Source organism: Tamandua tetradactyla, chromosome 11 (genome assembly GCF_023851605.1).
Source record: "Tamandua tetradactyla isolate mTamTet1 chromosome 11, mTamTet1.pri, whole genome shotgun sequence".
Lineage (NCBI taxonomy): Eukaryota > Metazoa > Chordata > Mammalia > Pilosa > Myrmecophagidae > Tamandua > Tamandua tetradactyla.
The window spans coordinates 8,525,950-8,542,674 of record NC_135337.1 but is presented as its reverse complement, the minus strand read 5'-3'; the positions used below and the strand labels follow the sequence as shown (position 1 = coordinate 8,542,674).

At 41.5% G+C, this 16,725-nt stretch overlaps 1 long non-coding RNA gene across 1 annotated transcript; it reads right to left on the bottom strand.

Moving 5' to 3' along the window:
* Nucleotides 1–2,826: 2,826 nt before the first annotated feature.
* Nucleotides 2,827–15,639, bottom strand: LOC143649374 (uncharacterized). Its single transcript, XR_013158958.1, has 3 exons — nt 15,527–15,639; nt 8,091–8,257; nt 2,827–3,000 (listed from the first exon to the last, which is right to left on the bottom strand). It is a non-coding gene; the product is annotated as an uncharacterized LOC143649374 (long non-coding RNA).
* Between the last annotated feature and the right edge of the window lie 1,086 nt (nt 15,640–16,725).

Here is a 16,725-nt window from a genome sequence, read left to right as displayed (position 1 = left end):
TCTGGTTGAATGTCCATGAAGCCAACCCTGCAAAGGGGACTTTCTTGACCACTATATCCAAATAGCTTCTCGCTAGCCTCATTCCTGTCTTTCTCCATTATTTAATCCACTTTGTTTTCTTTTAAAATTTACCACTACCTAAAATGATATGTATCTATCTCTTCTACTAGAAGCCAAACTCCGTAAGGATAAGGACTTTGCCTGGCATGTAGTAGATGCTCAATAAATATTTGCTGGATGACTGAATGAAGGGATGAAAAATTCACACAATTGATGTGTACATTTGACCTACTTTTAGGCACACATCATGTCACCTCATAAAACCATCATGCCTTTTTCATAACATTCACCATCCCATATTTTGCTACACTTGAGTCAAAAGAGGGGAATTTTAAAATTTTCAGATCTAAAATATGTGTGCCTTTGCCAAGTCCTCATTTTCATCTTTCAAACGATCAGCGGAAAACTGAAATACTTTCCAACTTGGGAAATAATATAAGGATGATCATATTATTTTCTGTTTATTGAGCATCGACAGTACTTCAACAGACGACAAGCCAAGAAGAATAATTTTCCATCTTGTTCTTGTTCCATAGCATCATCTTATTCAATTTTACTCATTCCCACACTGTGTCCTGGAACCTGCCCATAATCCCAGAGCACATTGCACCTGCATTTCAGCATTTACCAGCCTACTTTGGATTAGTACTATTAACTCATGTTTCTGGATTCAGCTCTATTGTGAACTTTTGAAGAGGGAGGCCAGAGACATCTCACACCCTCATCCACCCATTCCCCACCTCTCCCTCACCTAACTGACTTCTATTTATCCTTTGGTTTGGGGCTCAAACATCACTTCTTCAGGGGAGACTTTCCCAAGTTCCAGACCAGACCCTTAGCATGCATTCTCATGGCACCTGGGCACGTCCATCAATTTCTACGAGTTCAACGGCCTGATTAACTGTGTGATGATTTGTGAACTGACCATCTCTCCCAGCAGGCCACAAGCTCTGTGAGGGAAGGGGTTGGCCTGGCTCATCGCTGCGTCCCCAGCACCTGGCCTGTGACCGACAAAGGGCTGGTGTTTGTAAACATCTGATGCATGGGCACGTACAGCCCCGGGCCTGATGCATGGGCACGTACAGCCCCGGGCCTTAGTGGTGATGGGTGAATTATTGAGTGGGTGTTTGTTGAATTATTCCGCCAATTATGAGTTGGTTTTTCTTGTTATAAAAATAAAAGACAGCTTTGGATAACTGAGCCACTTCCCAAAGATTGGTCTTTCCTAACTGGAAGGCCAGGCCATCAGACCATCTGGAGGTAATAAGCCACTCCTTGGAAATGTACAAAGCACAAAGGCTGACTCAGGGAGAACATTTCACCTTCTTTTATTTGTGCCCTCATAGAGCCCACTGTCTCTGTCTCCTGGCACAGCCAACTGTGCACTGTATTCGAACTTATTATCTAAGGCCAAACTTTGAATCCCTTTAAAATCATTATGTACCTGGTTTAGGAGCCATTGGATACTAGAAGGAATGATAGGCAGACTTCTGAGACAAAAATCTAACATCTTTATGGTTTCTCCTATTGGAATAAAAACTCCAGAGTAAGGACTAAAATGAGAATGAAGCTTGCAACTTGCATTGTGAGAGAGGATAAATCATTCTCTGTTGGGGGAGTGGAGCTTTTCCTCTCTCACAGGCAAAAATCAATAGTGACAAACGGCGAGGCCGGAAACAAATGCTCTCCTCCAATGGCCAGGTGTTGTGGTAAGTTCTAGAGGAAGATTTACCTTTGTTTGGTGATTGCTATTTCTGCAGGTCATCTATGTTTTAGTCTATTGATTTGCTATTTAGTAATAATGGAACACGGCACTGATAAATAATTTATGTCAACAATGATATCAAGGACAGTGGTGAACACTTCCTTGAAGGATTGGGTGGTTTTAAAGAAGAAGCTACACAGGTGTACACCAGTCATGAACTCTGAGGGTCCTGGCCACTTAAGCAAGCGCCGAGGAAGCTGCTGTCACACATCCCCGTGTCCTACAAGTGGCCACCCACCTTTTCTTGTCTTCACCTTCGTCATGCGTGATGTGATATTAGTCACAGCACACCTTGCCAAGAGGCTTTGTGGAAAAGCCACACTCTGTGAAATGTAATTTACGGGCTGAATCCTGTTCACTGCGTGGCAATCTTTACGTTATTACATTAGGCAGCAGTCATAATGCAATTACATATAAAAATATGTATATATTCTAAGAATAGGACACCATTCTCATTTGAGTTCCCATTTTGTCAAGTTAAAATGAATCACCACCCTCATCAAATGCAATCATGCCCCATGTCTTTTTTCTAAGACATAGAACCAAGTTTCCTTCTCTCTAAAAGGTTCCATTAACAGTTTTCCTCTGACTCAATATCTGGATGAGGGAGCAGGAGCTGAAAGGTTCAAGGACCTCGGAGGGAGCGGTTGGTGATGAGAGAGACCAAATCTGAGCTCAAATCATCCTGTTACGAGAACCGAAAGACTTCAGTAAACATCATTAGCCTTGTTTTGGCAGCTCCCTGAAAGTGACAGCAGAGTCAGTTGACAATGACAATATAATGCAGTTGGGGCTGGAACAGGACCCTAAATGAAAAGCATTGATGTGAAAACAGGTAATGCTAAGTCCTGTTTAGGAGTTAAATTCAGGGATAAAGAACTCTCTTGCCCTGAGAGACTCAGCCCAGAACCCGTTTCACTGGTGCCAAGAACAATCGGTACCTCCAGCATTGTACAGTCCTTTATTGGCACTTATTTATTGTTTTCACAATCTCTCTGTCCCTGCGAGCCTTCGAGCTCTGGGATTGTACAGCTTCTGTGTGGCCATGTCTTGGAAGCCTAGCACAGGGGTTGGCACTCGAAGCTCCAGACAAAAGCCACAAACTTGAGTGACACATTGATGAGTACTTGATGGAAATCCAGTCTTCTTCTTTATTATGTCTTCCTTTTTAAAGACTTTTCATTAAGGAGAATTTTGAAAATACACAAAAATAGATAGAATATTATAATGAGTACCAATTTACACAATCCCCCTTGGCTAAGTCTTGCCAACTCAAACCTCCACCCCCTTCTTCATTGTTTTGAAAAAATTCAGGGTCCATATGACTTCGACTTTAAATATTTGCTTTGAATCTCTAAAAGATAAAAACTCATTTTTTTTTTTAAAACCAGACTACAATAACCATGAAGAAGTGGCACAAATGCCCATGGTTTCCACTCCTGCTGCCACATTACCTTCTCTTTCCCAGACCAGAGCTATGGCCTCTTGGGGAGTTCCTTACAATGAATTGACTGAGGAAGAGAAAACTTGGGCCTGGTTTACAGATGGTTCAGCAGGATATGCAGGTACCACCCGAAAGTGGACAGCTGCAGCATTACAACCCCTTTCTGGGCTGTCCTTGAAGGACAGTGGTGAGGGGAAATCTTCCCAGTGGGCAGAACTTCGAGTAGTGCACCTGGTTGTTCATTTTGCTTGGAAGGAAAACAGGCCAGAGGTGCGTTTGTATACTGACTCATGGGCTGTTGCTAATGGTTTGGCTGGATGGTCAGGGACTTGAAAAGACCATAATTGGAAAATTGGTGACAAAGAGGTCTGGGGAAGAAGTATGTGGATAGACCTTTCTGAGTGGGCTAAAAACATGAAGATATTTGTGTCCCACGTGAATGCACACCAGAGGGTGACTTCAGCAGAGGAAGATTTTAATAATCAAGTGGATAAGATGATCCATTCTGTGGATACCAGTCAGCCTCTTTCCCCAGAAACTCCTGTCATTGCCCAATGGGCTCATGAACAAAGTGGTCATGGTGGTAGGAATGGAGGTTATGCATGGGATCAGCAACATGAACTTCCACTCACCAAGGCTGACCTGGCTACAGCCACTGCTGAATGCTCAATCTGCCAGCAGCAGAGACCCACACCAGCCCCCAATATGGCACCATTCCCCGAGGTGAACAGCCGGCTACATGGTGGCAAGTTGATTACATTGGACCACTCCCTTCATGGAAGGGGCAGCGATTTGTTCTAACTGGAATAGACACATACTCTGGATATGGGTTTGTTTTCCCTGCACACAATGCTTCTGCCAAAACTACCATCCGTGGGCTTATAGAATGCCTTATCCATCGTCATGGTATTCCGCATAGCATTGCTTCTGATCAAGGAACACACTTCACAGCAAATGAAGTGCGGGAATGGACGCATGCTCATGGAATTCTCTGGTCTTACCATGTTCCCCATCATCCAGAAGCAGCTGGATTGATAGAACGGTGGAATGGCCTTTTGAAAACTCAATTACAGTGCCAACTAGGTGTTAAAAACTTGAAAGGCTGGGGTAATGTTCTCCAGGAAGCTGTGTATGCTCTGAATCAGCGTCTGCTGTATGGTGCTGCTTCTCCCATAGCCAGGATCCATGGGTTCAGGATCCAAGGGGTGGAAATGGGTGTGGTGCCACTCACTATTACCCCTAGTGATCCACTAGGAAAATTTCTGCTTCCTGTCCCTGCTACCCTGAGTTCCGCTGGTCTACAGGTTTTAGTTCCAAAATGGGGTGTGCTTCCTCCAGGAGAAACAACAGTGATACCACTGAACTGGAAGTTAAGATTGCCACCAGGTCACTTTGGGCTTTTTATGCCTCTGGATCAACAAGCCAAGAAGGGGATTACATTATTGCCTGGGATAATTGACCCTGACTATCAGAAGGAAGTAGGACTGCAACTACATAATGGAGGTAAAGAAGAGTTTTCTTGGAATATAGGAGATCCCCTGGGGCGTCTATTAGTACTACCATGCCCTGTAATTAAAATCAATGGAAAACTGCAACAACACAATCCAGGCAGGACTACTAATGGCTCTGAAACTTCAGGAATGAAGGTTTGGGTCACCCCACCAGGCAAAGAACCACGGCCAGCTGAAGTGCTTGCTGAGGGTAAAGGGAACATGGAATGGGTAGTGGAAGAAGGTAGTGATAAATATGAACTTCGACCACATGATCAGTTACAGAAACGAGGACTATAATGCTGTTTTGTTCATGTTATACTGTTTAAGTTGTAAGATATCAAGTTTAAGAATGAATGTTGCCTAAGGATTTGCACCCTATTCTGGAGAGATTTAATCTGTTTCCAGTTATATGCAGGACAGTTGAGTATTGTCAGATAAAAGAAAAAAATGTGTGCTTATTTGTTTTCATTTGGAAATTAAGTATGGTTTAAGGTGATATATATATATAGGTGCCAAGTTGACAAGGGGTGGACTGTCATGGTTAGGGACATGTGTCAACTCGGCTAAGTTGTGGTAGCTGTTTATCTGATTGGGCAAATACTGACCTGTCTGTTGCAATGAGGACATTTCATAGGATTAGGTCATGATCACGTCAGCTGCATCCACAGCTGATTCCATTTGTAATCAGCCAAAGGGGAGTGTCTTCTACAATTAGTGATACTAAATCTAATCACAGGAAGCCTTTTAAGGAGGACTCAGAGGAGACAGGTTCCATTCCTGCTTTGGCTGGTGAGCCTCTCCTGCGGGGTTCATCCAGACCCTCCATCAGAGTTGTTGGCTTCACAGCCTGCCCTGTGGATTTGGACTCTGCATTCCTGCGATCACGTGAGACACTTTTATAAATTTTATATTTGCAAGTGTTCCCTGTTGATTCTGTTTATCTAGAGAACCCTAACTAATACAATATCTAAAAAAACTTAATAATAATTTCTTTTTGTCTTCATTTCTTCATCCAGTGTTCACAAACCTACTATCTTGCGAATGTCACTTTTTAAAATGCTTTGACTTAGGATCCATATAAAAAGCACACATTCATGGCTAGCGGATAACTGTCATAAGTCTCTTTTAATCTATAGGTTCTTGTTGATCTCATTTTTATTTTTTAACTTTTTATTTTGAGATCATTGTAGATTCAAGCACATTGTGAAAAATAACTTGGAGAGATACCTATAGACTTCACTCGGTGTTTCCCAATGGCAACATTTTGCACAAAGTACAAAATGATGCTAGTACAACCAGGCAATTGACAGTGATAAAATCCACCAACCTTATCCAGTTGTCACAGTTTTACATGCACTCATTTGTGTGTGTGTGGTTATTCAGGTCTATGGATTTTTTTTTTTTTTTTTTTTGCGTGGACAGGCACTGGGAATTGATCCCGGGTCTCCGGCATGGCAGGCGAGAACTCTGCCCCCTGAGCCACCATCGCACCACCCAATTCTATGGATTTTTATCACATGTGCGGGTTTGTGTGATCGTCCTCATAGTCAGGATACAATACAGATCCATCACAAAGATTCCTGGTGACTCTTAGAGACACAGCCACCTCCCTCTCTCCTTCCTTCCCTGACCCATGGCAGCCACTAATCTCATCTCCATTGCTATAATTTTGTCTTTTAAAAAATGTTATATAAATGGAATCATAAAGTATGTAACCTTTCATGATTGACTTTTTTCACTTAACAAAATTCCCTTGAGATCAGTCCAAGCTGTTGCATATATCAATAGTTCAACTTATTTGAATGTTAAGTAGTATTTCATGGAAGATACGCACCACAGCTTACCTAAGCATTCATCCACTGAAAGACATCTGGGTTGTTTCCAGTTCAGGGCTTCTATGAATAAAGCTGATGTGATCATTGGTGCATAGGTTTTTGCACAAATATAATTTATAATTTCTTTGTTGGGTAAATGCCCAAAATTGCAGTTTGCTGGGTCCTATGGCCAGTGCATGTTTTGTAAGAAACTACCATACTCTTTTTCAGAATGGCTGTACCATTTTACATTCCCACCAGCAATGTAGGAGTGATCTCTGCATCCTTGATATTATCACTTACAATTTTTTATGCCATTTTGAAAGGTGTATAGTGATATCTTCTAGTTCTTTTAAATTTTTACTCCTACTATAATAGCTTGGTTTTTGTACTAGTATCGAAACTCATTAGGAAAAACATGGGAAACACAAATAATTTTTAAAAATTATAAAAAGGAAAATAAAAATTACCCATAATCTCTCCACTCCACTCTCAACAGACATAACCACTGTTAACATGTTGGTATATATCGTTCTAGTGCTTTACCTTCAAATATATCCGTCTATATACCTATATTTCACAAAATTGGAAATATGTAACTGATACAATTTTGCATCCTACAGTTTCTTATAACAGTATATTAGAAATATTTTCCTATGTATCTGATGACATTTTCTTTGAAAACGTGTTTTTAAAAAATATTTCTATTGAGAAATCTTCACACCTACAGTCCACACATGATGTACAATCAATGACTCACAATATTATCACACAGTTGTGCATTTATCACCATGATGGTTTTTTTTGAAGAGTTGCATCATTCAGAAAAAAAAGAAAAAGAAAAAAGAAAAAAACTCATACATACCCTACCCCCTCACCTTTGACCACTAATATGTCCACCTACCCAATTAATTTTACCCTTTGCACCCCCTCATTATTATTTATTTATTTATTTATTTTTTATTCATCTGTACATACCCCAGATAAAAGTAGTGAAAACATGTTTTAAATGACTGGATGATATTTCATTAAACTGAGTTAATGTTTTAACTGTTACTTTTGACATACACTATTTCCAACTTTTTGATATTATAAATATTTGAATGTCATCCTTATATGTACATTTTTTATACATTTCTGGTTATTTTTGAAATACAAAATTTCTAGAACCTGGATTACTGCAAACACTTTTAGGACCTTTGCTATATACATACATATATCCAAAGTGATTTCCAAAAAGATCATATTTTTATACTCACCAGAGTGCTATTTCCCTAGACTGCCAACAACACTGAACAGCATGTTTTTGTCTTTGCCAAATTGACAGAGAAAAACATGTTATCTCATTGTTTTCCTCTGCAACCATTTGATAATAAATGAACTTGAAATATGTTCTCAGGTTTTATGAGCTATTTGTATTTCTTCTTTAGTTAATTGTCAGTGTTTGCCCTTTGGCTTGCTCTCCTATTGGCATGTTCATGTTTTTCTCACTAATTTGAAAAATATCTTTATACCTCATGTTTAGTAGTCGCTTCTTTCTTGCATTTGTTGATAATATTTTTCTCAATTTCTCAGTTCCCTTTTCTAATCATTTGTTTCTTACATGTGTTGAAGACACTTTTTTCAATTTTTCAGCTCCCTTTTCGTTTCGACTGTGGGATTTTTCATTCATTTCTTCATTCTGTAAACATTTATGGGATATATTTTATATTCTAGAGAGTGTGCTAGTAATGGAAAGCTTTTTTAAAATATCAAACTCCATTTCCTCAGGGAATTTAGACTTTAGTGGGAAATACACATGCAAACATCTGTACTATGCCAATACAATGAGGATAACAGTTGAAGAATATGCATCAGACATGTGGGACACAAATAAAGGAAATATTAACTAAGAAGGCTTAAGAGGAGGAAATAGTTGACTTGAAGCCAAAAGAATGAGTAGGAACTGGCTAGGTGCAGAAGTGGAGAGGGGGTCTCAGCAGGGCGAACATGTTCATAAAGGCTCAGGGTCTCACAGTGCACTACTTGCAGAGTGGCATCATGGTGAGACAGTGTCCCTACAGCACAGATGGGAAGTGGGCTGATGAAAAATTCACCTCGTTTCTGTAAATACAAAAGCTAAGGAAATTGGGGCAACACAGTAAGCAATTTTAAATTAAAATATAGTTTGGGTCTGTGTTTTTCAGCTGTTGTATAACAAGTCCAAGGGAGACATCATCTGAAAATAACCCCACTTCCTGAACTTACCCCCATGTTCCACCTTGGCCAAGGAGGATTGAAAGCTGAAAGGCCCCAGGGGATCGTGCTAAAATCATAGCAACAGGTTCTGCTGCATGGCCTTCTGTTTCTCTCACATGGCCGAGGGATTTGGGGCAGACCAAAAGAGGGAGAATGGGAAGGCGAAATGGAATCTGGCGATGAGTCTTTTTTCTCCAATGCCCCTACTCTTGGCCATGCACTTGCATTTAAGTCGGGCTAAAGAATCCAAGAGACTGCTAATTGTCATAGATGCAATGACTGGCAGCATCTCCTTTCCCTGGTGACACGGAGGAGGTTGACATGGAGCTGAGCTGTCCCGATCCTCAATGCATGGAGAAGTGTTCTGGAGAAGGGTAGGACATTGGATGTGTGTGGCATTGTAGAACCTCCCTTGCTTGCTTGTTATCTCTCTCCTCCTTGAGCCTTGTAGCTCAAACAGGTGGCTTGTTTCTAAGCATGTGGGCATTCCCTCTTTCTCTAAAATTAATTTTTCTACAAGTCTAGCCACAACAGATTCCCAATTTTTTTTAAGTCCTCAACTTTGTTATTCTTTATGGCCAAACACTAAGGGTATATTCAAAGTAAAAAACATATACAGTATTTATCTCATATCTTTGTCCTCTGTGCTCATCGATGGCATAACCTCTACCATGAATGAAGAGAGCCAGGAGGAAAGAGGGGCGACCAGCAGTGCCACACCAATTCTTCGTGAGCAACTCTCAACAACCCAGGGATTACAATCTACAGTCCTTCCCTGGCACATCTTATTCCCATCCATCCTTTTTAAACCTCCAGAATTCACCCAAGTCACTCTCTCCAGTTTGAAGTTTAATTCTTAAAGTGATTCCTCAGGTTGCTTTTGCTTTTTATACAACCAAGTAGTTGTAACTACACATTCTGGTAATTTTTTTCTACAGCCGCGGTCACACACTAATAGATCAACCCACGAATGGGTAGAGGGTAGGAATATTTACCTGCCTGGTGGGTGATTGTGACTATTTTGTGCGTAGATCTCTTAGGATCTTGAAACTCAGGGTTTCCATCAGCGAAATGGGGGCCGGGGGAAGAGGAGAAGGATAATCTCAAGATTGCTAAATCTCCTACCCAATGCCCGGCTCTAACCATTTTAAGAGTCTGTGAATGTCAGTGAGGGCTTTTGGTTGGAATTTGTTGGGAGCATAACGTTACCTCACAAAGTGTTACCAGCGATGCCCATTTGGGCTCCTTTACTTCAAATGGGGCTGAGAATGCCTTGTTCATTTTGATAATGGACACATATAAAAGCACACACCCGGCAGTCCCCGGGCTTTTCTCCTTTACAGCAGGCTACGCTTTCAGAGAGCTTTCATTCTCAGGAATTTAATATCAGAATGTCATTGGCAAGACTGGAATGGAAAGGCGGCTGCATTAAAATCAGGGATTTGAAAAAGAATCTAGGGTCTTCTTATGAGTTTGTGACTTGAGTTTTCTCCTTAAGCGACCTTGGCTGAAAAGAGGGCCTCCTCCTCCCCTGGAATGCTGTTTCATACTGGGAATGAACATTTATGATTCTCCAGTGAAAACATGGGAAATAGATGGGAGAACTCCAGCAACCCTGTATTGAAAACAGTAATTCATTGCATTATTACATTTCGGAAGCTTCAGAGAAAAAAAAACCTGGACTGAAAGGAGAAGAACAATGGAATGAAAGTAATTGTACAATGTGGGGGAGAGGCTACATGTCAGGCACTTCTCACCAACTTTTTCAGTTTCTCATAGCAAGCTAGGAAACAGGGATTATCCCCATTTCACAGAGGACAAAACCAGTGTTCCAGGTGGTTAAATAACTTACTCAGTGTGACACAGCTAGAAAGTGTTGAGATAAGTTTGGACCCAGACCAAACGGCCACAACAGCCCACCTCCATTGAGCTCCACGGTCAGTTTAATGCCACCACCCACAAAACTCGGATCTGAGAAAAGATTTTAGGTACCTATGGCTGGAAAGGTCCAGCACCTTTCTCTACTCTTAATTTGAGTTCATAGCCAAATTATCCTGAAAGGTATATGAGTAGGGGGAGGGAGGTTTCTATAAATGCTTGAGCCTGTTTTTTTATTCATTAGATTTCCTGATTTTCCTGTTCTGATGAAGACAAACTATTTCCTCTCCGTTTCTCTCAATGATATCCCTAAAAACTCAAGAAAAGGGCTCCATATCCCCCCCCACGCCCAGCCAACTGTAATATCTTAGATAAAGGTATCTGTGAAAGCTAAGCCACCTTCATTTGCCCAAAGGTATTTGAGGGACAATAGGATTTGTTAAACCTTAACTTCAACCTGTGTTTCTTCAAAGAGGACTTAGCTGTGTATACTTATAATCTTCTTTTCATCTTTAAAGCACTTAACAGAATTAACTAATTAAACCTCAGCGACACCTTGATCAACTCCTTTTTATAGATGTGGGAAAAGAGGCATGGAAATAATTTTTTAAAATCCCTTGGCCGTGAGGGAACCAGCATTCCAAGTTAGGATTAGTATTCAAAATTTTCTGTCTCTACCTTTTATGATAAAACCAACAGAGCAGTCTCCTGCCTTGATGCCTTGGTAGAAGGATATGATTTGTCCATCTCATTCTCTACATTTTTTAAATAATAGAGCTTCCTCAAAAGTGCCTACAGTCTCTCCAGTGCTTTTTACTATTCATTCTGTACAACATTATGCCATAACTTTATTCAGGTCTTAAATCACAGGAGTTATCAGAAAAATGTGAACAAAATGCTTAATTCTTACGGTTCCATTTAGCTCTCTTGCATTTCCCCTTAGAGTCTATTCTTAGACATACCGTCCACTCACAATCTAAGGTAAGCCAACCTTATCTGGCAACGTCCCCACAGATCCTTCTTTCCATCTGTCCAGACGGAAAGCTAAGCAGTAATTCACAGACAGAAAGGGGTTGGCAACAACCATTTTCACAGCTACCAGACAGAAACTCATTGTCAATTTCATCTTCAATACAATTTCCCAATCTTTTTAATGTTAGAGGAATCACTTGAAATGTAAGATTTATGGGCAGCTGTTCCAGCACGGTGAGAGTCTTGCTGACAGATATCAGGCTGTTATTAGCAACCCATGTTCTAAATTAAAAGAGAAGACCTGTCTCTGAATGCAGACCTGGGCCTTGGGAGGTTGGCAAAGTGGGGGCTGGGGTGGTGGTGGAGTATAGCATCAGTGGGTCTAAGTGGAAGAAACACTTGACAGAGACTGAATAACCTTTAAGGATTCCCTTCTTTAAGAATTCATTATTTTGGGGGGACTTGACAACTTTGGTATATTTCAAGTAGAATTTGGTGGTGCTCAGAGGTCATATGATTGACCTGAGTCCTATACTCACGCCCCCTACCCCACCTCCATCCTAATAGATCTACTCCTCTGCCTTCACCCAGCTTTCAAACCCAGAGTCAGAAGATTTCATAACATAGCATAGGATGTGGCATAGAAAACTTGGATTTGAGTTTTGGCTCTGTTATCTACTGGTCATGGGATCAATTAACCTTGCTGAGAGTATGATTTTCTCACTTCAAAATGGGATGATAACAATAATGCTTCCCTTACATAATTGTTGAGAGAGCAAAATGAAAATATTTTCTGCACTCTAAAGAACCTCACCAATTTTAGTTATTAATGAAAATGACCAATATTTCTTGAGCCCTTACCATGTGTTAAACATTGTATGTATGTGCATGGAGGTTGCTTTGATATGCATTGCCTCATCAACCTCCTAACAACCCTATGGGATAAGTACTATCATTATTATATTCCTCTTACAGATGAGGAAGCTGAGGCCAAAAGTCATCTAGCTGGTAACTGGTACAACCAAGATTCAAACCAGTCTGGCTACACTTATGGCCTTGACCACTACACAATATTGTCAGTAATTGCCAATTGCCTGTTGGACATTTCCTTTCATTTCCAAAATGTAACAAGTCTCAAAAACAAAATTCATTATCTTCCCCCCAATTACAGTCTTTCCATTAACTTTCCTATTTTTTCTTCCTGGCTTCAAATCTCTGGGTCACCTATGACCTTTCTAGCTGAGCTCCTTATCCCCTCAAATCTGGATTGTGCAATAACTAACTTGTTTTTCCAATTTTAGTTCACCCTGCATTCCTAATTAATCCTAAACTATGATTTTCAAGTTATTCCCTTAACCAAAACCTTTCAGTGGTCTTCACTGCCTGTGGGAGAAACTCCAAGCTCTGGAGCCTGCAGTTCTTGGCCCTCCACAGTCTGCCTGACTCCACCTTCCAGCCTTATCTCCTTTCCAGTCTTGAATACAATGATGCTTCTCTTTCCTTTAAGTCTCTCCTTTGCCCCAATCTACTGACTCATGACTCAACAAAACCCAAGTCAATTCTTCCTTGACTTCTCCAGCCCCAAACAATATTTCTCTACTTTCCGATCAGTAAGACTAATACCACCCACTGGCCTCTGTTTACTATAACAAATTGCTAATTATTTTTTTCACATATAATGTTTATATCTCATCTCACCTTTTTGACCAGAGGTGGGAGGAGAAGGGCAGAGTGGATGGGTAGAAGAATGTGTCTATATATTTTTGTGTTTCACACTACACTATGTACCCACAGTAAGCCATGTACACTGCACACTGGGAATACTGAGACAAACAAGTTACATTAAAAGTTCATGGCTGGTACTAGAGATCAACATGTAAACAAATCATCACAGTTTAGTACAAAGAGAACTAGGGTCAAGTAGTCCCCAAGAATTCTGGGAGCCTTGAGAAGAGAACTAGTAACTATCTAAAGAAATCAAAGAAGCCCTCACAAAGGAGGTGACCTTTCAGCAACCTCTTGAAGGATGAAATAGTAGCTCTCTAAGCACAAAAGGTAGAGAAGGGCTTTTGAGGAACAGAAAGTAGCAAGTTCAAAGGCCCAGAGGCATGCACGGGATGTGTAAGGCAAGGTGAGATAAGAGAGCAAAACAGCAAAAAGAACACCAGAAGAGAAGACAGGAAAAACAGGCAGCATCCAGATTACAAGATCATGCAAAGAAGAACGGATTCTACAAGGTAGGTGGGAATCCATGGGAGGTTTGTAAGTGGGGAAGTGACATAATCAGATCTGTATTTTAGAAAATTAACTGTCGTAGTAGCGTGTGCATAAATTGTAGTTGGGAGACACTTGAGGGAAAAATAGCAAGAGAATTTTTTTTTTTTTTACCTGGATAGGCACTGGGAATCGAACCCGGGTCTCCAGCATGGCAGGTGAGAACTCTGCCTGCTGAGCCACTGTAGCCTGCCCAAGAGAACTTTGAGGTTAGAATAATGGGGGAGAGAAAGGTCTGTTGGTCTGAGGTATGCTATGGAGGAAAATAACACTGGGTTGAACTTTGGATGTAGTGAGTGAGAAACAGAATGAGGAGCTAAGGACGATTGAGGGGTTTACCTTGTGCTGGTACAGTCAAGTTGACCCTATTTAGCAATGCAGAAAAGGTAGAAGTGAAAAGGAAGTTGTGTTGGGCTGTTATTGCTCCTGTTGTTTAGATGGGGAAGACGAGTGGCAGGTGTTTGAAGTTAAAGACCCTTCTGGGACATCGAGAGCAGGTAAAAAAATATATATATATATATTTCTGGTGCTTAGCCAGTGACTGGCCCATGGTGGGTACTCAAAAAATGTTTGTGGAGAAATCAAACAAGGACCATACAGAGTAGGTAGTCAAGCAATTGGTGATGGGCTAATTCCCCCAGCACAGCCTTGCCCTTTTTTCCATCTGTGAAGAACACCATGTGTACTGCTGCTTCTAGTGATGGGACAAGGGATGGTCCTGAAGAAGTTCAGTGCAGTGGCTTGGTTGGCATGGGCACACCCCCATCTCTGGTGGGCATCCTCTGGGGACCCTGGAGGACAGTACCAACAGGAAGCCTCAGTGCAGTTCTCTGATGTGACACTCATGTACAACCTGCACAAACACTGCACGCGCCTTGTACAGTTTCCCACAAAGACACTGAAAACTATGGCTCTCAAGGCCAACGAATGTTGACTTCACATGAATATTTCAAATGAGACACAGATATTTAGTGTATTTTATCCTTTTACCTAAGGAGTATGAAATACATCATGACAAATCATAACCTATTCCATACGTATAACCTTCTCCTGATCTCTTATAAATAACATTCTCAGTTAATCTCAGGAGGCTGGGGGTGAGTCAGGGGAAAGGGATGGCGGGAGGGAGAAAAAAAAAAACAGAGAGAGAGAGAAAACCCGAACATAGAGAGATTTGAGAAATGGCCTGATCTGTCCAACAGATCCAGTTTCCTCAGCTAAAGTCAGCAGATAGGAGCGATGTTCTGGGACATGGAATTTCAAATATTGGAGGACATGTTTCAGTAGTACAGCACAAATCCATTAATTTCTTGGTGTTTTCTGCACTTCATTGCTACTAAGCATTCCCAGTATGCTCAAGTTAATAGAAAATTTGCAAGCCAAGGATACTTTATGCCTGCATAACTCTAGTTAAAAGCACAATACTAGGCAATACTTATAAAAGGTTTAGACTACATTCACACAGGTACAACAAACGTTATTTAAGACTTTTCTCACTTTTTTTTTTCTGCTACTAGGGTCTAAGCACTGTAGCAATAGAGGACACTCTTCTATGGTGTAAATGGCATTCAATATGTTTATTACACACATTTTCCTTCCATGGTGAAGCAGAAAGGAAGAAATACGCGCTTAAGGCACTGTGGTGACCCACTAAGTCTTGTTGAATTGATAAGCCTAGAAGGCCGTTCATCTGGAAATACCTGTTCTGCTTCAGAATGTAGGGCTCCTCCCCCCATTCTTCTTTTAAAATCAGAATTCTAGAGGGCAGAAACATGTTACTTATCTACTAGCAGAATTCCCTCATTTTATCCGTGAGAAATCTGATAAGGGCCAGAGTCAGAACTCTCTGGGTACCAAATGACAGGAAACCTAATACACAGCAACTTAAAGCAAAAATGGAATGTATTGGTCTATGTAACCGAAACGTCCACGGGACAAGCGTGGTTTCAGATGTGGCTGGATTCAGAGAACAGACTGTCTCACCACGGATGTTTTTTTGGCTTCCATAACAAGACTCCGCGCACATGGTTGCAAAATGGCAACAGCTGCCCCAAGCCTCAGGGAGGCCAGGAAAAGTGCCGGCCGCAACCCGGAAATCCTCCGACATTTCATTGGCTCTAGTGTGGCCACGTGCCCACCCTAGAGCCAATCACAGTGGCCAGGCAGATAGAACACTTCCTCGGCTTGGCCAGGTTACTGGGGAGGGGGGAGAGAAGGGAGGGGAGGGAGAGGGAGAGGGAGGGGGAGGGAGTGGGGGAAGTGAGGGAAGACAGGGTGAAGGAGGGTCAGGTAGGAGCCCGCGGTGAAGGCAGCTTCACTCAAAACCCACAGAGCTGTGGAGAGAAGAAGCAGCTACATCGCTGCAGAATTCAGGTCCGCAGCCATAAGGAGGGAGAGTCTTACCTTATGTAATATATAAATTAAGTGTTAAAAAACAGCCTTTGGATTGCACCTGCCCCACCGCCTCCCCTAGGAATAACCTCTTTCCTACTCTCAAGGAGTCCTCACTAGAGGGAAAATATAGGTTAAAGTTTGCGATCGCTCGAGGAAAGCTCAGTGAAACGTGTGTGTTCCTCATTTGTGTCTCGGGCCCTTGCCTTCATCCCTTTTTGTTACGTTCAGCATCAACTCACATGTCCCCCAGTCTCTTTTGCTTTAGAACAAAGTATTTAGCAAATATTTCTTTCCAGTTTCTGGGCGGATGTTAATGGAATTGCCACTTCCCCACTAAATTCTGAAAATTTCAGCTTACATCTCTCATTTGCCCACCTTCCACCCCCAATCCTG